The following is a 24638-nucleotide window of genomic DNA, read 5'->3' as shown; positions in this document are numbered from 1 at the left end:
TTTGTAGACTATATATATTCAGAACACACATTCTTTGTTGGTTATGTATTTTGCTGCTGTCTCTTCCCACTTTGTCATATGCAGTTTCACTGACTCAGTGGTTTTTGTGTGTTTTTTTTTTTTTATGAATAGAAGTTCTTAAGTTTAATTAGTGCCATTTGTCAGTCTTTTCCTTTGTAAGCTTTTTGTGTCTTTCCCTGCCCTGAGGTCATGAACTAGTTCCTCATTTATTCTCTAAATGCTTTTATACTTGTGCTTTTAACCTTTAACTTTGTAATTCTCTCAGAATTGGTTTTGGTGCATAATCTGAAGAAGGAATCCAGCTTCATTAACCTGTGGACAGGCTAGTTGTCCGAACACCGTTCATTGAAAAGAGCATCTTTCCCCCAGCGCTCTGCAGTGCCCCTTTTCTTGGAAATGAAAGGTCCGTGTGTATGTGCATCTGTTTTGGACTTTCTTGAATTCCACTGGTACTGCCCAGTTTAAGTTGCTTCAATTATTTTAGTTTTATAACAGGTCTTATTGTGGAACTCTTCCCACTTGGTTCCTTTTTAAGCATACCTTGGCCCTCCTTGACCCTTTGCAGATCTGTATCTGTTTTAGAATCCCTTGCTGACTTGCAAGGAATTTCTTCCTGCTGTTGCTTGGAATGACGTCGAACGTGATCAGTGTGTGGAGAGTCGTTTCTTGGTTTGAGTTATTACAAATAAAGCCTTTGAATAATTTTGCTCAAGTCTTCATGTGACCATCGGCTTTTGTTTTTCCTGGAAATGGTTGGGTCTAGCACTGTAATGGCTGGATCCTGTGGTAGGCCTATGTTGGCTTTTTGAGAAAGTGTCAAACTCTGTCCTGGAATGGCTGAACCATTTCACATTCCTCCCAGCTTTGTGTGAGAGTTCCAGTCACGCTGGATCGTTGGGGCAACATTTGGTATGGTTAGTCTTTTAGCTTTTCAGCCATTCCGATAGGTGTGTAATGGTTTTTCTTTGTGGTTTTGCCACCTGTGTATCTTTTGGTGTTCAAATCTTTTGCCTATTAAATTTTTTTTCTTATTGGTGGGTTCTTTATATATTCTGGATACAAGTCTTTGTCAGATGTGTGCTGTGCTTTTCTCTCATGCTATGGTTTGTTTTTGCATTCTCTCTCTCTCTTTTAAAGATTTTATTTATTTATTCGAGGTAGGGAGAGAGAGCGGGATGGGGGGAGGGGCCGAGGGAGAGGGAGCAGCGGACTCCCCGCTGAGCAGGGAGCCTGCTGCCTTTGGGACTCAATCCCAGCACCCTGAGATCATGACCTGAGCCCAAGGCAGACACTTAACTGACTGAGTCTCCCAGGTACCCCTGGACTGTGGTTTTTCAGTGTCGTAGTTAAGAAGTTGTTGCCTAATCCTAGGTCACAAAGGTTTTCTCCTTTATTTCCCTCCATCCCCCTCTAGAAAAGTTTCAGGTTTACATTTAGGTCTGTGATTCATTTTTATTTATGGTGTAGGATATTATTTGTAGGATTCTTAACTTAGTTCTGATTATTTGTAGGACTCTATTGAGGCATAGAATGAAGATATAGCTCCTTCTGAGAGCTTTTTTTTTTTTTTTTTTTCTTTTTTGCTTCAACCAGTTTAAAGCAGGTTTAAGGCTTGAGGTATTTTGGACCGCCCAGTGCTGTGATTTTACTGGAGAGGTGACTCATCTCTGGTTTCTTTTATCTTGAGCTCTGTAGCCTTTAGGGCCCTGCTTCTGGAGGTAGTGTTTTTGGTTAAACACCCTAAGGGACCCAGCTTTTGATTCTTACTCCTCTTTCCCTGAATGGTTGTAAAAATGAAAGTTGAAAATTTTCAGAATTGGCAAATGACTGCAGGGCAGAGGTGGTTTCTGTGCTTGTTCATCTCTTTGGGTTCCTGATTTCACTTTAATTTTGGCCTGTTCTTTCCTTATTGTCTTGTCAGTTTCTGGTTGATTTTAAGATTTTAAAGTATTCTGTCCATCTTTTTTAGTCTTTTTCAGGGGAATGATTGGGCCAGATAACATAGCCTGTAGTTAAGGATACAGGGAAAAGTGTGTTTTATTTCACTGCAGTGTTTGGAGTCTAGACTTGGATCTGTGTCTCCTGTAGTCGTTGCTAGCTGTGTGTGGCTCTTTAAATTAAAATTAAATAAAATGAAAAGTTCTGTTTGACAGTCACACTAGCCCCAGTTTGGGTGCTCAGTATGCAGGTGTGGCTAGTGGCTACCACCTCGGACAGTGCAGAGATGGGACATTTTCATCGTCATGGAGCGTTCTCTTACACAGTGCTGGCCGGACTCTTGACTTTTTCCAAAGTCCGCCTAGAGCAGGAACAGCTAGACAGAGGATTGAGCCTCTTTGACAGGCGTATCATGGAGCCTGTCTCTAAGGTGGTGTGGGTTCTCAGACCGGTATAGGTGGGATCATGGGAGGCTGTGGTGCACTGAGTAGAAAACCACTAAGTACTGATATTTAATTTACAAATACCTGCCTAGTGCTTCCTTAGGGTGTCTGTTTCTTTCTTTTTTCTTTAATTTACAAAAAGTAGCAGTAATTTAAAAATTATCAAAATTAAATAGCGAGTCAAAAATTAAATTTTACCCTTAGCTAAAGTCTCAGGTATTAGTAATCAAAGATGTCTAGGTATCATAGTTTGTGTAGAGACGCAGGTCTTTTTAGTAGAAAGAGCATCTTAACTAGGAAACAGGAGGTTGAGGTACAAATACTGGTGCGTTGCCTTTAGTCACGTGACTTCTGATACTGTCTATATAAACTCTAGTATCTGTGATCTTTGAAGCTCTGCGTGCAGTTACTATGTGGGATGGTGTACACATGTAAAGTGCCAGGACAGTTGACCCCTGAACAGTGCGGGCCGCTGGACCCTTCCCCATAGTTGAGAATCGGCAGTTAGCACATATTTTGTATGTGTATCATATACTGTATTATAAAAAGGTAAGTTAGAGAAAAGAGGATGTTGAGAAAATTATGAGAAACTACATTTACTATGCGGCATGTATCAAAAAAAATCTGTGTATACGTGGACCCAGTTGTTGAGGCGTCAACAGTATTAAATACCTGTCTTGTGCCTGGTGTAGTGTCAGCCCCCGGGGGCACAGACAGGAGGGGAGTGAGGCAGTCAGCGTGCAGTGTGATGCCTACAGTGATAGTGCCAGAGCAGAGTGCTCTGAGGACCTGGAGGGCATGTCCCCGTCACGGTCACGCTCAGAGGTCAGCAAACTTTCTCTGTTAAAGGTCAGATAGTAAACATTTCAGGCTTTGTAGGCCACATAGGGCCTGTCACATAGCTGCCTTTTTTTTTTTTAAAACAACCTTTAAAAGGGTAAAAACCTTGATTAGCCCAGAACCATACAGAAACTGGCTGTGGACCAGATGCCGTGACCTCTTCAGGTCTGGCTGTCTGCAGGGATCTGTAGAAAGAGAGTGGAAGGTGGGAAGCAGGCAGGGCCTCGTGGAGGACATGCCCGCTCTAACGGTGCAGAGGCGGGAGAGGCTGGGGTCTGTGAGACTGGATGTTTTTACTCGTGTTTAGGAGTACAGAAAGGGTTGGGTCGAGAAGGAGGTAGGGTTGATACTATTGACAAGATCAGAGCAGCGTGTGGTTGATTCTGACGGGAGCAGATTCCTATGACAAGCGGGTGGTTAACTAGTACAAGGGTCGGTCAAGGAGGTGTTGCAGTCATGCGCTTCAGAAGGGAGAGGAGCCAAGCCTTTGTCATTAAGGGAATGGCTGCCCGGTGTCTGTCGCCCAGCTAGTAAAGTGATGGGCAAAGTTCAGATGGTCCAATCTAACAGCCTGTGTCCTTTTAATTCTACAATTACGTTGTACACACAAGTGAAGAAGGCCTTAATTAAGGGCGTGACTGAGGAACTGGAGAGAGGGTGATTTGAAGCCTGTTTCTCAGCCAGTCTCCAGGCTCTGACCTGGGAAATGAAGAGCCAGGGCTGAGAGAGGGGGTGTCCAGAGCAATTCCAGGATGGCTCCCAGATTTCTCCCTTGGTGAAAAGTCCATGAAGATCTTTTTGTTTTTAAGTGCTTACTGATCAGACTGTTTGTTGCTTAAGGAGGAAATGCTGTCTCCTAGGTCCATGAACCCCAGAAGCGGTACGCAGAATTGTGTGTATGCACATGAGCTGTTTTCCTGGGGTAGGATGCTTGGGCTTTCATCCCATTATCAAAAGTGAGCCCAGCCCAAGGCGGGGGCACTCCTTGTTATTGGACTGTGGATGTCTGACACTCTGCCCGGGTGTGAGGCTGTAAGGGAAAGCTAAGCATCCAAATCACAGGACTGTTACTTTAAGTGTCATACATCCCAGACCGCTACATAAAACACAGGCACATGAAGCTGTCACCTGAGCCCAACTGTACCAACCGAGGTCTACCAGCCAGCAGTGCAGATGTCTCCCCTGGCCTCCGAGAGACAAAACAAGGCCCGGTTTTTGTACATAGAAGGCCAGCCAGGAGAGTTTGGGACTCTCGTTGGCATGGATGTTTCAACATGCTGTTGTACATGAGATGAAGCTAAAGTTTATAAACTATTAGGAATATCTTAACAGTCCCATGGCTCTGAGAGATGGACCAGTGTCACTTTTAGTTGGCTGTGTTCGTTCCAAAAAGGAGTGTAGTTTTTCTGTCCGCTCAGAAGTGCGTTGATAGTTAATAGTTGTAAGACAGTACCTAACTCGTCCTGTTACAGTTAGCTCTTCCGTGAACAGATGCAGGAGGAACTGGGCAGCTGGTGGTTTATGTTCGCACCAGGCAGATGAATGTGGTGTCCTGGAGTCTAAACTGGATTGGTTCGTGTTTGACATTAGCGTTATATGTAATTTAGGAATTACAGACTCTAGATTATAGCAGTCCGTGCAGAGATTTGCTGTTTTTGGTGATATATGGCTGCCCTATAGAAGTTGAGGCTTAGAGGGGAGCGTTTGGAAATGGGTTTATGTCTGAGAAAGTTTCCCTTTTCCTGTTGACAGGACTGTGACCTCCATTAAGGGCCAAGTGTCATGAATGGCAAAGATCTAAGAAATGATGGAATTCAGTGGTGGTGTAGACGTTAGAAGTGAAAACCCCTAGGCTGTTTAAAATATCACCCTTAAGATTTCAGGCTGGGGATAATTGTGATTCCAGTGTAGGTAAAAAGTTTGGCGTCTCCTTGGCTGTGTCATGGCAAAAAAAAGCTTTGCTTTCTGCTTTGGGAAAAATACATTAGTTGTGTCCTAAGGAATTGACTTGATAAAAGAGGTAGCAGGAGTAACTTAGTTTAAATGCAAGTTGTCTACATATGAATTAATTTTTGTCGGGTGACGGTTGATGATTTGGTTGGTGAAGAGTTGATGTTTGATTTTCGTCTTTGAGTCTGCCCTTTCAACTATTTCATTGGAAATTCTAAACTTTTCCACTGGGTGTTTGCCTCCTTTATTTTTATTGTTTTAGGTAGTCTAGGGTTTTAGAGGTTGATCTAAATTTAGGGATCAACTGGTCCGGGGCTCCCACTGTAGAGATGAAGAAATAACAGGGTAAGGCTCCTTGGGTAAATGGCTCCTTGATACTGACAGAGGAGAACTCTCAAGATTCTCTCAGCTGTCTTGACCTTTAGCTCACGGGTGATCTTTTTAGTAGATGAGAAGGGTATGAAGACAGCTTCTAAAACTCAGGTTTCCTATTAACTGTCAGGAGATTGAAAAAAATGGATGTAATTGAAAAATGGGTGAGAAATGGACACCGTTGAATCCGTTGTTCACACTGTATCCAAGTAACTTGTGGTTTGCATTCAGTCATTTATTTCTACATTGTCTTGGATATTTGAGGAATGACAAAACAAATCTCACACGTGTATATAGTCTAAGTTTTAGAAGACTAATAATGCCAGTTGTTCTCACTTCTCTACCAGATTTAGAGCATTGTCCTGAGTCACTCTTGACTCTTGAGCATCTTGTCCTGATGGGGATTCATTAAAAAGAAGACAGTCCTGGGGTGCCTAGCTGGCCCAGTGGGTGGAGCATGTGGTTCTTAATCTTGGGGTTGTGAGTTTGAGCCCCACGTTGTGTGTAGAGATTATATAAGTGAGTAAGTAAGTAAGTAACTTAAAAAAAAAAAAAAGACGGTCACTGCCTCAGGAAGCTTTTGGGTACGTCAGTGGTCCTGAAAGTAGTGTATGTAAGAATCACCAAGGAGAGTATATGAGAGATGCAGGCAGGGGGGCCTGGTGCCTTAGTCAGTTAAGCGTCCTACTCTTGTTTTGGGCTTAGGTCATGATCTCAGGGTCATAAGATCCAGCCCTGTGTCAGGGTCTGTGCTCAGTGTGGAGTCTCCTTTCCTGCCCCACCGCCTCGTGATCTGGCTTTTTCTTTCTCAAAAAAAAAATTTTTTTTAATGCAAATGCCTGGTGTTATCCCACAGAGATGTTGGATGATCATTGCTGATGTGGACGCCTGTCACCTGCATTTTATTTATTTTTTATTTTATTTTAGTTTATTTGTTTTTTAAAGATTTTATTTATTTATTCGACAGAGACAGAGACAGCCAGCGAGAGAGGGAACACAAGCAGGGGGAGTGGGAGAGGAAGTAGCAGACTCCCAGCAGAGGAGCCTGATGTGGGGCTTGATCCCATAATGCTGGGATCACGCCCTGAGCAGAAGGCAGACGCTTAACCGCTGTGCCACCCAGGCGCCCCTGTCACCTGCATTTTAAACTAGCATCTCCTCGTGCTGAAAGAACACTGCTGTAGTGTTGCTGTAAGGACGTTGTAAATCATCAGGACCTAGAGTTTGGGAGGCCCCCAAGACTACCTGCAGGTTCCGTGGTTCACTAGAAGGACTTAGAGAACTGCGAGAAGCCATTATCCTCATGGTTATGGTTTATTACAGGGCAAGGATGCGGACAGAAGTCAGTGAAGGAAAGGCACACCGGGCGAAGTCCAGGGAAGACCAAGCATGAGCTTCTAGTTGTCCTCTCGCAGTGCAGGTGTGCTGACTTCTCCCAGCACCGATGCTGCCAACCAGGGAAGCTCACCTGAGCCTTGGTGTCCAGGATATGTATTGGGGGTTGTCCCATAGGCACTGCCTACATGGCTGAGTTTAGTCTCCAGTCCCTCTGGAGATCAAACTGGTGTCGTGTGTGGCGCAAGGCTCCACCAGAAATCAAATTGTTAGCATGGACTGTCTGGTGTGGCCGAAGGCCCCCAGCTAAACAAAGACCGCCTTATCAGGCAGGGGATTCCAAAGGCTCAGAGGTGACTTCCCAGGAGCTGGGCAATGGCCAAATCTTCCCTGGGGCAAGCTTAATCCTTTCCTGCATACAGCCTAGAAAGTAAATTGTTATTCCTGTCATTACTAGGGAGTTCAAGAAATTACTGCTTTTGGGGCGCCTGGGTAGCGCAGTCCTTAAGCGTCTGCCTCCGGCTCAGGGTGTGATCCCGGCGTTCCGGGATCGAGTCCCACATCGGGCTCCTCCGCTGGGAGCCTGCTTCTTCCTCTCCCACTCGCCTGCTGTGTTCTCTCTGTCACATAAATAAATAAAATCTTCCAAAAAAAAAGAAAAGAAATTACTGCTCGTAGGTAGAAGATACATTGCAACCACATGTAGTGTAATTTGCCACAAAACTAAAATACCAGAATTTCTGCACCCAAGTGAAGATGTCTCCAGAAGTGTGTCATACTTGACACCTGTCGTAATGTTTTCATCAAGAATTTGAGTAAAGAACAGGAGTTAATGCTGGGAGACCGTTCATTTTTAGAATCAGGATTTGAAAATACTTCGACAGGTTGTAATGAAGTGCTAAAATCAACAAGGTAAAATTTATAAGGAATAAAGGTAAAATGACAGACTTAAGTTAAAAAGAAAAAAACAGCTGAGAAGTTAAAGATATGTGGTATGTGCCTTAGCTGTACCTGTGGTCAGAAGATCTGGGGAAGATGACTGAAACGGATCGGCAGGCTTCTTTGTGAAGGGGCAGATGGTAGATATTTTAGGTTTTGCAGACTAAGAGGCAAAATGAAGGATATTATGTAAGTACTTACATAACAGGAGAGAACACTAATATCTATAAAATTTTTATTGACAGAATTTCAAATAATAGTTGAGTATGTATATATATTTTAATACAGGTCTAATAAGAATGGAATTTTTTTTCGGGGGAGGGTTGGATAACATGTTTTGTAATTGGAGCTCACAGGTAGTGTTCCGTATCATCACAACCAATGACAAATGTTCAGTCTCGGGGCTGATCTGCACGGAAGGTTACAGATGTCATCTCTGACAGTGTCTGCATACTCGTAGGTGCTCTTGCACACTGATACCAGTTCGGGAGCATATCATTTCAGTTTAGTGTATTCATCGTTTGGCAGACATCGATAGAATTCCACTAGATTCTTTTTGATGTTTGCCTTTCCGCACGTCATTACAGCGCAGATTCCTCTCTCCGATGGATGGTCTGATGGAAGTGCCTCAGTTGCTCGGTGAAGTGGGTTTGAGATACGTGAATTTTCATTGTACTTGCATTGAGGTTTGAGAAATGCCGCTGGAACTGTAGTTTGAGCTCAAAACACATCTGCTACACGTTTGTGTGGGGACATAAATCCACTTCTCTCTTTAACTTTTAATTTTTTTCATTTTTAATTAGCCGCTATGCCCAGCGTGGGGCGTGAACTCCACCCTGAGGTCAGGAGTTGCACGCTCCTCCGAGTGAGTCAGCAGGCGCTGCTCTAACTTGTGGCGGCGGGGGAGCCGTGTGGCCGCGTCGGACGTTGCTTGTGAGTAAGATGCTTGCAGCCACTGAAATGCCTTCACTGCCCGAAGTCCCTCATATGAGCGCTGCTGTGCCTTGTCAATTTAGGCTGAGCTCATGAAGAAATGTTAACATGTAGGAGCAAAAGCTAATTTCCGAAGCAATTCAGTGTTTGGTAATAGTGATGAGTAAAGGGGGGGGGTCTTTTTCAAGTAGATTTCAGTCTTGGCTCTGCGGTTGAAAAGTCACAACAGAGCCTTGCACAAACCATTGAACTGCAGTGTGGTAGGACAAGTCAGGCTATTTCATGAGGTTGCCGTTGGTACTACTGGCTCAGTAACACATGATGGGTTCGAATACTTTCCAGAAAGCTCCTGCTCATGAATGATAGACTGAATAACCATAGTTTAAATGCTTTAAGCAACTTATATTTTCATCATTGTAAATTTTCCAGCTAACCCTTTTTCTGCTCTGCAGATATTTTTACTGTCATCAGTTATAATGTGTCTTAGCAGATTCTACTCCAGGTTGTATTAAATCAGGGTTTTCTTAATATCTTTAAAAGTGTTCTCACCAGCAGTTCCACACTGACTGCCCTCAGAGGCCCCTTCTTCAGTCCCATTGACCCCTTGAACAAACAGCCTAGCAGTGTGGGGAACACCTGTTGGCTCAGTCCTTCGCCTCGTTCCTTCACTGACTCTCTGTTGTCATCCATGTAAGATGAGGGACCATTTAGGGTTTGGAGCAGAGAAGCGATGCCGTCTGATCTAGGCTTGGAATCGGTCTGCCGTGGTGAGCGTGTATGCTAGGGTGGCAGGGCTGGGAGCGGGGAGGCCTGTTCCGGAGTGCTGTAGTCATTTCGGTGAGGGATGGTGGCTCCGGTCACGATGGTGTTGGTGAGCATGATGGCGAGGGGACAGCGTCTGGGCCTCTTTTGTGGGAAGAACCAACATTACTTGCTGACAAGACCGGATGGGGAATGTGGGAGGAAGACAGGCGGCAGGGATGACGTCCGTTGTTTCTCGCCTCAGCAGCTGGAAGGCGGACGTTGTCGTGAACGGAGAAGGCTGTGTGTAGGAAGGTTTGTGGAGGGGGCGGGCCAGTCAGCACCTGGGCTTGGAGGTGTCGGACGTTTCACTGAGTTCTCTTCGGTGATGCTCCACTTCCCCAAGGAGCCTACAAGCAGGCCCGGCAGAGAGTACACCTGCCAGGGTTTGGTCAGGAAAACCCGGGCCATTCTCGACAATTAGTCGTACGGGGAATTAGAATCCATCCCTACCTCTGGGAGGGCTGGCAGAGTTGAAGAGAATGATGTTTCTCTTCATTTTGCCCACGTTGCCTCTTATTAGCGTTCACTGCCCGCCGCCCTGAGCTGTAGCAGGAAGGGGTTTTGGGAGAAGTAGCTCTGCCGTCTCGGTGATGCGCAGGAGCAGGCCGCGGTGGGGCTGCGGTGCAGAGTGAACAGCGGTCAGTCCAGCGCAAGGCCAGGCAGTCGGGCTGAGCCGGAGGGACAAGTTTTAGCTTTGTTAGCATAGAAGCAGCATTTGAATGAGCTTGCCTGGGAGGTAAGCATAGCTGAGAGGAGAAAGGACAGAGCCCTGGGCGACTCTGGAAGGAGGGAGCCATCGGTGGGGTAAGAAGAAAATCACGAGAACATGAGTGGGAGATCAGCTCTTGTCAGTTGTCGAAAGGACGAGCCCTGGGCTCTAATGATTGGATTGAGCAGTGCAGAGGTCGTTGGTAGTCTTAGAGGGAGAAGTTCGTGGAGTGGTGGGGGCCAGAGCCAGTGGGTTTAAGAGAGAAAAGGAAAAGAAGAATTTGCGATATCGAGTATGTTGTGTGTATGCTTGTTTGTGGAATTATTTGTACAGTAGTTGTTTTAAAGTCCCTCTGGGCTGATTGTCATATTTGTTCCCTTCTTGATATTGGCTTGTGTTGATTTTCTCCTCCCACGGGAATTGACGCTTTTCTGGTTCTTCCTATGCTGAATAAGTTTGGGGTGTGCCCTCCCCATTTAGGATATCATGCAAGGAGACTTTCCATTGTATTGAAATCTGCTGATTTTGGTCGTGGTTTAAATCCAGTCTTGCTTCCTAATCCCCCTGCTCCAGTTTACTTTTCAGAGTGGTCAGAGAGCTTCTGCAGTTACTCTTTCCAGCCTTCCTAGTTGCTCTTTCTAGGAGAGGCAGGAGGGAATGTGCTTCGTCTTCCTTACCTAGATCTGGGACCCTTCGCTTTGCAAACTGCTTCCATTTGTCCAGGTAGTGATCTCCAGTTCCACCGAGGCCAGTGATGCCCGCACGACTGTGTCTCTTGATCACTTACCACTCCCAGGTCTTGCAGGAGATTTCCTGCTAAGTACTGCACGCATTTGGTTCATGGGTCCTTCCTTTGGTGCCTCTCTCAGGTAGACAGAATGACCCTTAGGTATACCTTAGTAGCCCATTCGTTCATATGTGTACAATTGAAGTGTTGTCTTGTCTTGAATATGTTAACTGTGCCTATTAATTAATTTGAGTAGAATAGTGTTTCTTTCGTATTTTTAATGAGCCTTTGCGCAGTGGAATTTTCTATGGATATTATTTACAGTGTAGAACAGAATGGTGGTTAAGAGGATGGGTGTTGGATAGGTCTTGCTTTGAACCTCAGATTCGATTCTTATTCCTTGCATGTTGACCAGGTTCCTTAAGCTCTAAATCTGTTTTCTTATCTGTTAAGTGGAGATTATCATAACTCTTTGACAAATGTGACAGAACATAGTTCTTAGTACATGGCTAGTTAGAGAAGAATCAGCCTGAGGTTCAGCAAATACAGTTCCCAGTGATGTAGTTATTTCTGTTGTGGGGATTTAAAAGCTAATCTTATTCCCTGATGAGTTTGACCAGCGTATCTAAGAAGTGCAAGCAGTTGGTATTCACCGTGTACTCTGCATGTAGAACGGGCGATTTATTGTTGTTGTTGTTGTTCCTAATACCGGTTTTTCAGCAATTAGTAATATTGCCTCTTCATTTCCCTAATGTATTCACATCATCAGTAGCTTACTACCGGTTGGACCGCAGACCCTGTTCCATGCGCTGGCACACAGATGAATGGGATGCAGTGACCTATGACCTATGAGCTGCTCCACTGTCTAGTATTAGAATGTGTTTGACTAGAAAATTATTTTGAAGCGTAAAGAAGCTTTTGTTTGCCCAGATAACTTTCATAATCATGTTTGCGTTCTTTATACATTTTTGGTTTTTCAGAAAGTTTCTTCTGACCTGTGTTCTTCAGAGTACAGGTTACTACGGCTTGCCTGAGTGCAGAAACCTTTGGTACACTGAGCTTAGAGGAAGGGACACCTGTGTGAAGTGGTTATATATTTTGGACATTAGAGACCTTCACAGATAATTTAAATGGTTAGAATGTTGTGCATTGAGAAACAGTGGTTTTGGGCTTTATTTGGCAGTTAGCATCAAGCGGACCATTTCCTGCCAGGGGCTCAGCCTGCATGGTTAATTCAAGCCAGAGATCTTCTAATATGGCAGTGTGTCATGTTGACTGTTACTCAGCTTCAGAAAGAATCTTTCTGTCATGTTTGCTTTGGAAAGCCCAAATCATGTCCATTGTTTTAACAGTAATAAGATCTGGGTAACTTGGGAAGCCAGAATAGCATTGTGATTCTAAGGTAAGCTGGTGTTTGAATGCCTGATCTCTCTCTCCCTTGTCTGCTGTGTGACCTTGGAAAATGTCTTAAGTTTTTTTGGACTTTGTTTTCTCACATGCAAAATGGAACAAGAGTAGTAATCAGTTAGGGCTGTGAGGATTCCAGAGCTGGTGCTTGTAAAGCACTTGGGAGAGATTGCTATGACACCACACCCTCCGCAGATGGCAGGTTGTCACTGTTGTCCGGGTGAGTGAGAGGTGGGTGTCAGGGACTGTCCAGGTTGGACTGTGCACTGAAACGAGACCATTAGAAGCAAAGTGATCGTGTGGAGTATGTTACCTGTTCAGGAAGCATAGATTCAGAGTGTGTTGTGACTGGTGGGAAATTCTCATTTGCATGTTAGGGGGAAGAGAGTTCAGAGTAGCCTGAGGACCCCGTGTACGTATAAATGTCCCCACTTACGCCAGAAACGTAGAGATTGTCCATCTTACAAATACCTTCAAGGAGCTGGCAATTTATTTCATTGTATAATGAGCCAAGTTTAATTTTTCTTTGGAGCAAAAGAATTTAAGCATTTTAATTATAGGATTGGGGAAATACCTAGTTTTCTGCCCTAGTTGAACTAGTTCAAATTGTTATGCTTGTATTTTAGTAGTTCCATGCTGGACGTGGCCCTAAGCTGCCCGCAGTTCCAATGGCAGACATCCAGCAGGTCCAGTGTTGATAAATGCGGTGTTGCTATCTGCTTGAATTCTCCTTAAAATAGAAACTAAAGTGAGGAGCAATTATAAGGCCCTCAAAGCCAGTGTATACGCTCATTTATTCATCATTAGTTCATTCACGCATCAAGTGCATGTGTTCTGATCGTGTGTTTTAGGTGTTCGGTCCAGTGCGCGCTGTTGGTTATAGAGTGGCGAACAGAAACCAGACGTGGGGAGTAACTGGGCTGTCTTGTGTTTGCGGTTAGTAAGGAGAATAAAGCCAGTTCCAGCGGACTCGCAAGATTTCCCTGAATGACATTTTCAGGTTTATACTCCTAACAGACAAGAGGCAATAAACAAACAAACAACGACAGTAGAAAAAGAGGGCTTTTAAAGAGCAAATGGTACTCACCTGCTGCAGGCACTGGGGCTTTTTGACCTTCACTTTGGTTTTATTTAATAGTGCTTTAAATATTTGTCTGGGATGGCGGTGCTGAGGCTGCGGAACTTAGGCTGTCGTTGTCCCCAGAATCTTGCTGCTTGGGTGGAGGAAGACACTGACAGGCCAGATTTAACATCCGCTCTAGTTTGTTGCACGGGAAGCTCCACCACCGGAGAGTCCTGCGTCTCTCTCGTCTATTGCCTTGTGTCCTGGGGCCGTGCATGGCATTTGTCAGCGACTCCACAGATACTGGTGTCATGTGAAGGCGTGCTGAGGGGGACAGGAGAGAGGTGTCTCACCTGGGGGAAGGGCACGGCTCCCACCGCACATGTGTCCAGGTCATCCCGGGGAAGAAGGTCCAGGTGGAGGAGGTGTCGAGGAGGGCACAGGTTGTTCTGTACACCGAAAATGGCTTAATGTTGCTGCTTTGTAGGATTCACGGGAGATAGCATGACAGTCAGACTGGGCTTGATCATTCAGGGACCGACAGGTCATATCAAGGAGTTGGGATTTCCTCTTCTTCAAAAGGAGTAATTCTAAAGTACTAGAAACCAGGTGTCCTGATACCCAAGCCGGCACTCTTTTCATATTACACAATGCGTACAATGTCAAGCAAGTGTCATCAGGTCTTGGGTTCCATATCCATTAGTGATAGCCGGAGTATTAAAGTTCTGTAAGCCCCTGGTGAACTTTTCATCTTTTGGGGAGAGTGAGGATATAGGAGAAATATTTGTTTTCTCAGGTGTGAAAAAAAGTTGAAACTCTTTAAATTTAAAGGCAAGCAAGGTCCATATGTCTTTGAATTCTAGTTCTCCGGAGGATAGCAGGTATATGTAGTAGATAGTACCCTAATAAATGCAAAAAAATACAAAAACCCTTTACTTTTGTGTATACTCTTGTAGCAGGCGTTGTACTGGACTCTGCAGGGTGATAACTGGATGAGAAATGATCCTCTCCAAAAGGTCTTTGCAGCCGAGGGAGGGAGACAGAGAAGTCAGTCAGTGATGATGGTACAGTGGGTAAGTCCTGTGATAGAGGTGCGCCCAGGGCATTATGATGGGTACTTATCTTTCTTCAGTCCCCCACTTTTTTTTCTTTTTTAAAGATTTTATTTATTTATTCGACAGAGATAGAGACAGCCAGCGAGAGAGGGAACACAAGCAGGGGGAGTGGGAGAGGAAGAAGCAGGCTCCCAGCGGAGGAGCCTGATGTGGGGCTCGATCCCATAACGCCGGGATCACGCCCTGAGCTGAAGGCAGACACTTAACCACTGTGCCACCCAGGTGCCCCATCAGTCCCCCACATTCTTAACCCTTTTTATACCTATTGTAATTTACCCCCTACCCCAGACCTATTTTCCCCATACCATCCAGTAGCCTCTTAGTAATTTTTCTTCATGGTCATACAGACTCATCTCTTCTTCACATTTGATTTCTGGGAGACAGTTTCCTGGAGATCTCTGTTCTGTTCTTTTCCGAGCTGCTTGCTCCTTCGGTCTTTTATTGTGTTGTCCCTGGATGTTCCTTTGTTCTCATCGTTTGGCTTTTGTCCACAGTTGGATTTTATGTTTGTGGCAACTCTTGTCTTTGTCTTTCTTCACTGACTTCTTCCTTTTGGTGGCGTTAATTACTTTAAAAAGATAGTACAGTGTTTTTGGACAAGTTGAAGACAGCCTTCAGCATTCCCTCCTCTTGAGCAACACTGCTCCGGCTTGGACTTGTTTCCCTCTCTCCTGGTGCACAGCCACCATTCTGGAATCTCCCTTCATCGTCGTCCTGGGGATTCCCTTATCCCTTCTAATGGAAGCTCACGCCTTGCTCATTTTTTGTTGATGCTCGTGTTTTGGTGGAAGACTTTCTCCAGGGGCTTTCTGACATAGGATGCTTAGGAGGCAAACCTTTTGGGACCATGCATGATTGAAACTTGATTGATGGTTTCGCTGGGTACAGAGTTCTGTATTGGAATTCATTTTTGTTCATAAATTCAAAGATTGCTCCATTGCCTTCTTGTTTTCATGTTACTGTTTTAGAATTCAGAAGCTATTCTCATTTTCCTTCGTATGTAACTTTTCCCCCCTCCCATCTTTAGAAGCTTGTAGGAGTTTTACAATTTGTCCAAGTCTTTTGAAATATCGTGATGGTGTACCTTGTGTGGTCGGTTTTCATCCACTGTGCTGCATATTCAGCGGGTCCCTTCATTCTGGTACCTGGGAGTTTTCAGTTCTGGGAATACTCTTTGGCATTACTGTGCTGAGGTTTTCGCCCTTGCTTTTCCTTATTTTGTTTTTCTGGAAGTCTTATTATCCAGAACTTGGCTGTCCTGGGCAAAGGTTGTAATTATCTTAATACCTTTTTCTTCTTCTTCTTCTTCCTTCCTTTGCTCCTCCTTTTCTGCCTTTTTTTTGGGGGGGGTCTTTTTATTCTCTATTCAGGGAGATGACTTCAGTTTGACTTAACCTTTTCTTTAGTTTATTATTTCTGATTTCAGAAAGGTTCTTTAGATTTCCAAGGGCTCTTTTTCTATTTTTCTAGAAGAACATCCTGTTTTTCTTTCTTGATTGCAGTGTTGTCTTACCTCTATATTATTGATAGTTTGTATAGTCTCTGTTTCTTTTAGGTTGTTTCCTTCCTTCTCCTGTCTGACGTGGTGGGGCCCTTTGACTTTTACATCAGGGTATTCTGGGTGGGCCATGTGTTGGGGGTCCCCAGGGTTAGTATCTTTAGATCTGTCTTTTGGAGCTGATCAGATTCCCCAGAAATATTCTCCAGTCTCTTTCCGGCACAATTCTGACTTCAGAATCTGGAAGCCAGCGGTGTGCGTGTGTGGTCTGTTGTAGGAGAGCTGGAGAATTCACTGTTCACTGTATATACGGTCATTAAGTCCAGCTCTGTTCAGTGCAGCTGGGCAGGGTGACTTCAGTCCATAGACGCCTCTACTTTTCCGGGGAATGCCCCCTCCCATCTTCTTTCAGAGTGAGGGGGCATCACGTTGTGCCTGGCTTGAGGTTGAGGTTCGGGTTTCAGCTTCCATGGCCTTCCCCGGCTCCTCTGTATTTGGGGCTATGCCTTTTTTACCCCCGTTCTGTCTACACTGCTGCTGCCACTTCTGGTCTTCTAGGACACTGCTGTGCAAGTGGAAGTGGTTCCCGTGTGTTCCACTGCTGAATTAGGACCTGGCTTTCTTGGGCCTGCTGCCTCATTTACTCTACTTCAGTCTGTTATAGTTTCTGTCTCCTCCAGGTTTCTTCTTTTTACTTTTTTGTTTGGGTCTCAATCTTCCATGTTAGAAGATTTCCTCAGTACTTCAAAAATCTTGGCTTTTTTCTCCTTTCAGTTCTCCCTGTGCTGTTTCAAACATTTTTTAAAAAGATTTTATTTATTTACTTATTTGAGGGAGTGAGTGTTTGCACAGGAGAGAGAGCAGAGAGCACAAACGGGGAGGGGCAGAGGGAGAGGGAGTAGCAGACTCCCTGTTGAGCAGGGAGCCTGACCTGGGGCTCCATCCCTGGACCCTGGGATCATGACCTGAGCTGAAGGCAGATGCTTAACAGACTGAGCCACCCAGGCGCCCCTGTTTAGAACATTTTTAAAAAATATCTCTTTAGTATAGTTTTGATGGAAGGCAGTGGAACAGATGTCTATACTCTGTCATTGTATCATGCACTTATTAGCCAACCACACCCTGTTAATTTATGATTTTTGATATGTTTGAATAGTTTCCAGTTGCTTGACATGTATTTCTTTTCTTTTTTTTTTTTTTTTAAGATTTTATTTATTTATTTGACAGAGAGAGATACCAGTGAGAGAGGAGACACAGGCAGGGGGAGTGGGAGAGGAAGAAGCAGGCTCCCAGCGTAGGAGCCTGATGTGGGGCTCGATCCCAGGACTCTGGGATCACGCCCTGAGCCGAAGGCACACGCTTAACGACTGAGCCACCCAGGCACTCCTTCCTGTGTGTTTCTTAAGTAGAAATAGGTTTGAAGACAGGGACATGGTGCCCTCTTCTCACCCCTCATCCCAGGCGTTGCCCAGTAGGCTTGTGTGGGAGGTGATGGAACTGGCTGAGGGGTGAGTTCAGTAGAGCTTCAAGAAGTGAAAGGAAGGGGGTTTTAATGCGCATGTTGTCTCTCCTTGTCAGGTTCTCTGAGGACTATGGAAAGAGGAAAGAGAAACCGGGAGCATTTCCTTTAAACCCACGTTTGATTTCTTCACAGAGGTATCGTGGCCTTCAGAACTGTGAGTATAATTCTCTTGCTACATTTGTGTTTTGGTTTTTCCTTTTGTTTTGATTTTTCTTTCATCTGTCTTAAGGTTTCTTTGACATATACTAGAAACAAATAAAAGCTAGTTGATTTTGCAGAGTAGGTGAGGGAAGAAGTATCAGTTGTTTAGTGCCTTTTATGTGTGGAGAGAGGCAGGCAGGATGACAGTCCTGTCCCTGATAGTTGTGACAGTAGCAGCATGTGCCCTAGAAGAGTGGCCCAACAGGGTCAGCACTGGGCCATCCAGCTCCTAGGTGAGTCTCTGGCAGTAATCCCCTGAATGAGGCTACCCTTCGCCCCTGTTTCACATTTGCATAACTGAAACAGAGGTTAAAGGTTACTAAGTTAGTAAAAAGCAAAGCTGGGATTCAGACTCAGTCTGGCTTTGGAGCCTGTGCTTTTTACTCGTGTTTTATTCTTATGGGCTCTGGATTCAGATGTTGGCTTGGCTGCTTACTTACTAACTCTTCTCTAACTACCAAAACCTAGCTTTCTCTCCATGCGAACTCTTCATTGACTACTTTTTTTTTTTTTTTAAGATCTTATTTATTTATTTGACAGAGATAGAGACAGCCAGGGAGAGAGGGAACACAAGCAGGGGGACTGGGAGAGGAAGAAGCAGGCTCATAGCGGAGGAGCCTGACGTGGGGCTCGATCCCATAACGCCGGGATCACGCCCTGAGCCGAAGGCAGACGCTTAACCGCTGTGCCACCCAGGCGCCCCTCTTCACTGACTACTTAAACCTAGCTCTTTCCTCTGACAAAGGGTGCTGGTGATGGGACCGCTCTCCCATAGTTGTGGTGAAGATGCCATAAGAAATGTGAAATGTGCTCAGCATTCACAAATGTTAGCAATGGCTATTCGGTGGCAGTTCCCCCACTTTAATGAGAGGAAAACTAAGCTCCAGAGATTGGGTTATTTGTGATTTGTTAATTTGTAACCTTGGCACTTGTGCTGCACTCCACAGTTGGGAGGTTATAGAATTGAGATTCTATTCCAGTTTGTCTTATTTCCAAAGACTGCTCTTTCTGGTAGGCCTAGTGGTAAATCGAGGACAGATCGTTGATAGAAGATTCATCAATCTGTCTTGTGGTATTAGCATTGGTAAGATTTTAGCAATACATTGCTTTGGTGTAAAAGCCCCATAAACTTAGACTTCATGGATTCAGAATTCAGAATCATTATAATTACGTTGAATTTGACTTTGGCAAGTGTGTTTGTCTTAGATGTCCAAGGGGCAGGACCCTGGATTGTTTTTCCATTTCCTTCTGGGGGTCAGTTCACTTTCCTCCTTTGTTCTCCTTTCTCCCCCAAACCCACTTTTGTTTCTGCCAGGATTAGGTATTAGGGAAGGGAAGGGAAATTGTGTCACGAAGTTTCAGTTTCCAAGTAAGGCCTGGAAGTCTTGCTCCTTTTTTCTGATTCCTTCTACCCTTTCTTGGCTATGAGAGGCACCTGTTCTGTGTGCTGTGCCAGGTGTGACTCTGCTGTCTTTTGGAGAAGGCCATGCCCAGCTGTTTACATCCCTTGTCTCCTCCCCACCCTCCCTGCACATTTCAATGTTTCTTCCTGTAACAGTGGGCTATATTTATTGGGTACAAGTCTGTTTCTGCATCTTTAAGAGCAAAGATTTTGTTATTTCGTTTCTGCATGTTTTCTGCTTGACCCATGGGTAGTTTTCACTAAATGCTGGATGAAGTAGTGTTTAATGCTTGCCACAAAATAAGTTCTCTTTTCTTAGTGGATCCAAACAAGAGGGAGAATATCAAGTATAACTTTTCATCAGCATTAGCTATTAAAAATCGTTCGTCATGGTAGAGCCCAAGACAGTTTCATATTTAGCAGAAGTTACACAAAATTTTTCTTCTTAATGGGATGTGCAGTGGAACGAAGGCCTGACAGGGAACTGAGAGCCCGTTCTTGGCTCACTGGAACTTTGAACACCGAGATATAATCTGCTGCTTCTAGTTTGGCCCTCCCCTCCCCTCCCCCCCGTTTGAAAATATGTAAACCCAGGAAAAATACCTTATAACCAGTGTTTCTATAATTGTTTCCCCCAATTCTGGACAACTGGTGAGGCCACACGAGTAAGCCTGGCTTTGTACAGCATCGACTTAATGGTGTTCCTCTGAGATCCGGGGCCCTTGATGTACCTGAGTGCCCTGGTCCACTTGAGCCCCTGCAGGATGGATCAGGTTCTTGGTTCTTGATTTGTTTTGGGGTGTTGCATTCTTAAGGCAGAACTTGGGATGGAGGTGTTTTACAATCAGAATTCTAGGAAAGCAAAGCAAAGTTTTGGAGGAGTTGAATTGCTGAAATATGTATGGAGATTATTTTCAGGGTTAATGGGGTGTGGGGAGGCAGTAGACAGAAAAGAAGGTTGCCCGGAGACCCATCTGAAACCCCCCATTTGGTGAATAAAGATAGGTTATTTAGCGTCAGGGCAGCTGAGAACAATCGACATAGATTGAACTGTGAGGTTCTGGGGCTGTTTGTCCAAACAAAGAGTCGCTAGGGTAAGGCGGTGCTGGCTGTCGGCTCCGGAGGCCAGCTGTCCCTCCCTCAGTGTTGAGCCCTGAGATTCGGCTGAGGTTTGAAAGGCTAGTGTGTTGGGAATAGACACTGGTGGTGGGGGTTGGAGGGTGGGGGAGAGTAGAGGACAACCAGGAGATTGTCGGCACGCTGTTCAGGGAACCAGGTGAGCGGCAGCGGAGGCTGGGATTGGAGCAGGAAAACTGGAGGTGGTGAGAAGCAGTTGGGCCTTGGATGTATTTCAAAGGTAGAACCAGTAGGATTTGCTGACAGATTGGATAAGGCATGTGAGGACAAAGGGGAGGAGTTGAGTTGACTAGAAGGCTCTTGGCCTGGGCAACTAGATGGGGGGAAGGCTGTGGGTGGAACTTGGTTTAGAGGGGCAGATGGGGAGCTCACTGTAGGCGTTTTAAGTTTGTGATTCTGTTAGGGATCCAAGTAGAGATGTCATGTAGGCAGTTGTAAATAGGCATTTGGTGGTTGGAAGAGAAGTCTGAGCTGGAAGTGGCCATGAAAACGCAGTGACGGTCTGTGGTCACCGAGGGAGTGAGCACAGAGAAGACAAGCAAGCCTGAGCCTCGGATCACTCTGCCATCGAGTGCTCAAGGACGAACATGAGCAGTGTTTGGCACAGAGCAGGTGTGAAGAAGACCACAAGCACTGGCACCATGGGAAGAAGGGAAGAAGTGTCCAGGAGGAGGATGTGATCAACTCTCTGAAGTGTCAGGAAAGGTCATGATGAGGACTGAGGTTTGGCCTTCGGGTTTGGCGACTTGGAGGACACTCTGGCAAGTGCTCGGCGCAGTGTGGGGGCGTGGTCAGAATGAAAGCCCGCCTGGACGGTGGTGTGAAGGGGGAGAGGGTAGTGAGACAGATTGCATCTGGGTGACTTAGGTCCAGGGTGTACGGTCATCCTCACACTTACTCACCATCTGGGTGCTGAGCAACGCAGCCGGGTCCCTGAGGTCCGTGGTGGTGTCTTCATGTCACGGGCGGGGAAAGGTCAGGTTCAGAGCTTACAGTAGCTTTCTCAAGAGTACGGAGCCGGCAGGCTGACGCCAGGTCTCAGGCCATGCACGCTGTCCTCAGCTGCCCTGCGTCCTGAGGGCGGAGAGACACTGTTGAAGGGGAAAGGGGGTAGCGTGGTTGTAAAATTGTAGGAAAACACTTATGTCCTGCTGGAAGTGCTTCTGTTAGAGATTCTGTTTCTTTTTCTTACTTAGAAATTTCACTTCTATCAGAGGGTGGTACGTGCATGTGTTCAAAAGTAAAACAGTGTTGAATGGTTCATGCAGAACCCAGCGGGCTCCTGTCCTGCCTTCACCATCCGCCTCCCAGAGCTGCCTGGAATCCTGCTTATCTGTTTCTTGTAGCATTTCTGTCCACGGTTCCCAGCAATATCTATGTAGAGGCAGGGCCATCGATGCGTCACTTTTAGAAAAAGTTACATTTTGAACTCCCATCTTTCCCCACATAGTTGTAGCACAATTTTTGTTTAGAACCATAATTTGGCGAATTGTTTTGACTTTGTTAATGTTGCTCACTATTGAGCTGGTGAATGTAGCATGATTATATTCCCTTTTAGTTCAACTTTTTGTTTTCCTGTTTTCTTGAGCTTAACAGTTGCCACTTTTTTTTTTTCTGTTTGCTTGATATTCTTAAGAGTTCTCACTCTCCCTGACAGTAAGGCCTCTTAATAAAATTTGCCATCTGCTCATGTGTATTCCTTCTGTCTTCACCCCCAGGGACATCTGTTTTCTTGCATGCTGGACAGGTTACTCTCCCATGGTAGCAGGGTTGAGGTGCGTAGGGCAGATCCTGCAGGAGCAGGCGAGACCAGGTAGAGAATCCTGATGGGGAAGACAGTGATGGGGAGCTCAGAGGGAGGGGGACGGTGTCCTCCTGAGAGAGCAGGTCCGGGCATGGTGAGTGGGGCTCGCGGTAGTTGGGGAAAGGCATTCCAGGTGGAGAAGGTGAGAAAAAGCAGAGCGGGACGAGATCGGTTACTTTTTGTTAACCTACAAAGCCTGTATTGTGGCGCCTCGCTAGGTGGTACATGTTAACTTAGTTACTGACTCTTCCTTTAAGACCTTTAAATAGATTTCCATGGAAAATGTGAAATTCAGATCGTTAAACATCTGTCATAAATTTTTTATTTTTTGAAAGATTTTATTTTTTAAGTAATCTGTACACCCAATGTGGGGCTCAAACTTACAACCCCGAGGTCAAGAGTCGTACACTCTACTGACTGAGCCAGCCAGGGTCCCCCGTCATAAATTTTAATATTTTCTTAAAACCTGAGCATAGAATATATCATGACACTTAAATCCAAGAGATCATCTTAAACTGTTGATTCCATGTATTTGTTCATGGAAAAATCTTTATGGATATCCCGTCACTGAGGCGGCCTAGCCAGTCATCGTGCAGTGGTGCGAGTTGTAGATTGGTGGTTGAGTCTCTTCCTATAGCAGCACACACCGCATTCTAGCTCTCTCAACAGATGGGCCTCGGTTGGGCTCCCAGGGCCTGATCGCTTCCCTGGGAATTAATCTCCGTGGGCCTCTGCCACTCCTCTGGGATCGTGGCCATCCGGTCTGACAGCTTAAGTTGCTAATTGACTTGTGGGGAAGACAGATTAAAAATACATTTATATGTGAGCGTGTGAATTTATTTTATAATTGTATTTATGTAAATAATCTGGACATCTATACGTTTACAGTAAAAGGTGTTAAATGCTTTCCAGAAGAGTGATGAAGTTTTATGAGTGCCCAGCATGAGGGAACAGCTCGTGGTGCCTGGCACACAGTAGCCCCTCAGTGAGAATGAATGCTGAGCTCCAGTCTGTCCCCCGCTTGCCCTGATGCCAGCGATGTTGTGAGACACTGCCTCCTCTGCACGGGCCTCGCCCTCAGCTCGGCTCTGAAGGGCTCCAGCCTCAGCACTGCCGGCTGGTGCCTCTTCATGCCACCCCCCCCCCCCCGTTATGCTTTTGTTTCTCCTTTTCTGCTTGGAACATTCATTCTTTTTAAAGGGGAAACTTTGAGGGTTCTGCCCTAGGGCATGGCTGTGTGTGTGTGTGTGTGTCTGCCTGTCTCCCTCTCTCTCATTTGGACCACAGGGCTGGGCTTTGGCATCTTTGTGCATCAGCTCTGCACACACAGGCTTAGCTGGTAACTCATTCAACTTTCTTTATTTGCTTGTCTCACTTCCTTGGTTGTCAGTTCTCGTGGGCCAGGTTCTAACGTTACTGCTTTTTGAATCCATGTGATCTGACATGTTATCAGCACTCAGTGATTGTTGAGTGAAAATAATCCCGAATTGTTGAAATCTGGGGCATTTTTCTAAAGGAGGTGCTGTTTCATGCCGGTGGAGACGGTGGGGAGAGTCTTCCATACTGTAGGAATTCTGGGGGCAAAGGCACTGGGAAATGAACTTGTGTGTGGAGTGTTTAGGCAAACATGGGCTTTCCTGCTGATTATAGTTGGAGGCTGCGTTAAGGTTCGTGGAGAGAGGTGAGTAGGGAAGGCTTGCTCCTCCGCCCACTGTCTCTAAGGGGTGAGGGCGGGGCTCTTGTAAGCCTTTACCCTGCCCCTAAAGATCTGTGCTCCCCAGGTGTGGTTCCAGCCTTTTTGTCTTATCCCTGTCCACCCACTTGACACTGTTCTCTCTTTTCCTGGGAGGCTCACCCACCATTTGGCTTTGCACACCTTGTCTACCTCTGTCCCCCGCTGCCTGGTCACCAGTGCCTTTCCCCTGTACCTGGGGACACCCTGGAAACCACCAAGCCATTCTAGCTTAGATTCCTAGTGCGTGCTCCTTTCCTTGTCAATCCGAATTGTTGGTAAGCGTCAGTGGAATGTGCTTGCGCCCCCAGCATGTGGTAGGTGTGCAGAAGAGGGGAGTTCGTGTTAAGTAGGCCTTTCTGGTGCTGCAAAGAGGCGGGCTGGGCTAGGGGACTGAACACATGGTGCAGGGTGGAGCACCGGAGTAGGGCAGTGCTTGGACAGAGACGGGAGCACAGCCTGGCCAGCGTGTTCTCCGTGAAGGGCTCACCTTTGCTTCTGAGGTCTTAACCGAGAGAGTACAGTGAGCCCCCTTTCAGCCCTAGTTTGGATATTATTAACATCAACTTCCTCATGCACAGAAATAATATGGTGGGTATTATAATTTGTCTCTCAGATTGTTTCACTTTCCTCATTGTGTTTGGAGAAGAAGCCGCTGGTTTCCCTGTGTTCTTTTCATGTGCAGTTTTAGAGCTTTTCGTTTCACGTAGGACCTTTCGTTTCACGTAGCGCGCGCCAGGAAATGT

At 45.6% G+C, this 24638-nt stretch overlaps 1 protein-coding gene across 1 annotated transcript in view; it reads left to right on the top strand.

Moving 5' to 3' along the window:
• LOC148108086 (focal adhesion kinase 1-like) overlaps positions 1-24638 on the top strand; it is a 73236-nt gene that overhangs the window by 6844 nt on the left and 41754 nt on the right. The window contains exons 2-3 of the mRNA XM_087853788.1: positions 8642-8771; positions 17673-17770. The gene's annotated coding sequence lies outside the window, so the exon portion shown is untranslated. The remainder of the gene's footprint in view (positions 1-8641; positions 8772-17672; positions 17771-24638) is intronic.

Source organism: Ursus americanus, chromosome 22 (genome assembly GCF_024610735.1).
Source record: "Ursus americanus isolate L20-20 chromosome 22, mUrsAme1.1.p, whole genome shotgun sequence".
Lineage (NCBI taxonomy): Eukaryota > Metazoa > Chordata > Mammalia > Carnivora > Ursidae > Ursus > Ursus americanus.
Note: the sequence above shows the minus strand (reverse complement) of the source record. Positions and strands in the feature narration are given on the sequence as shown.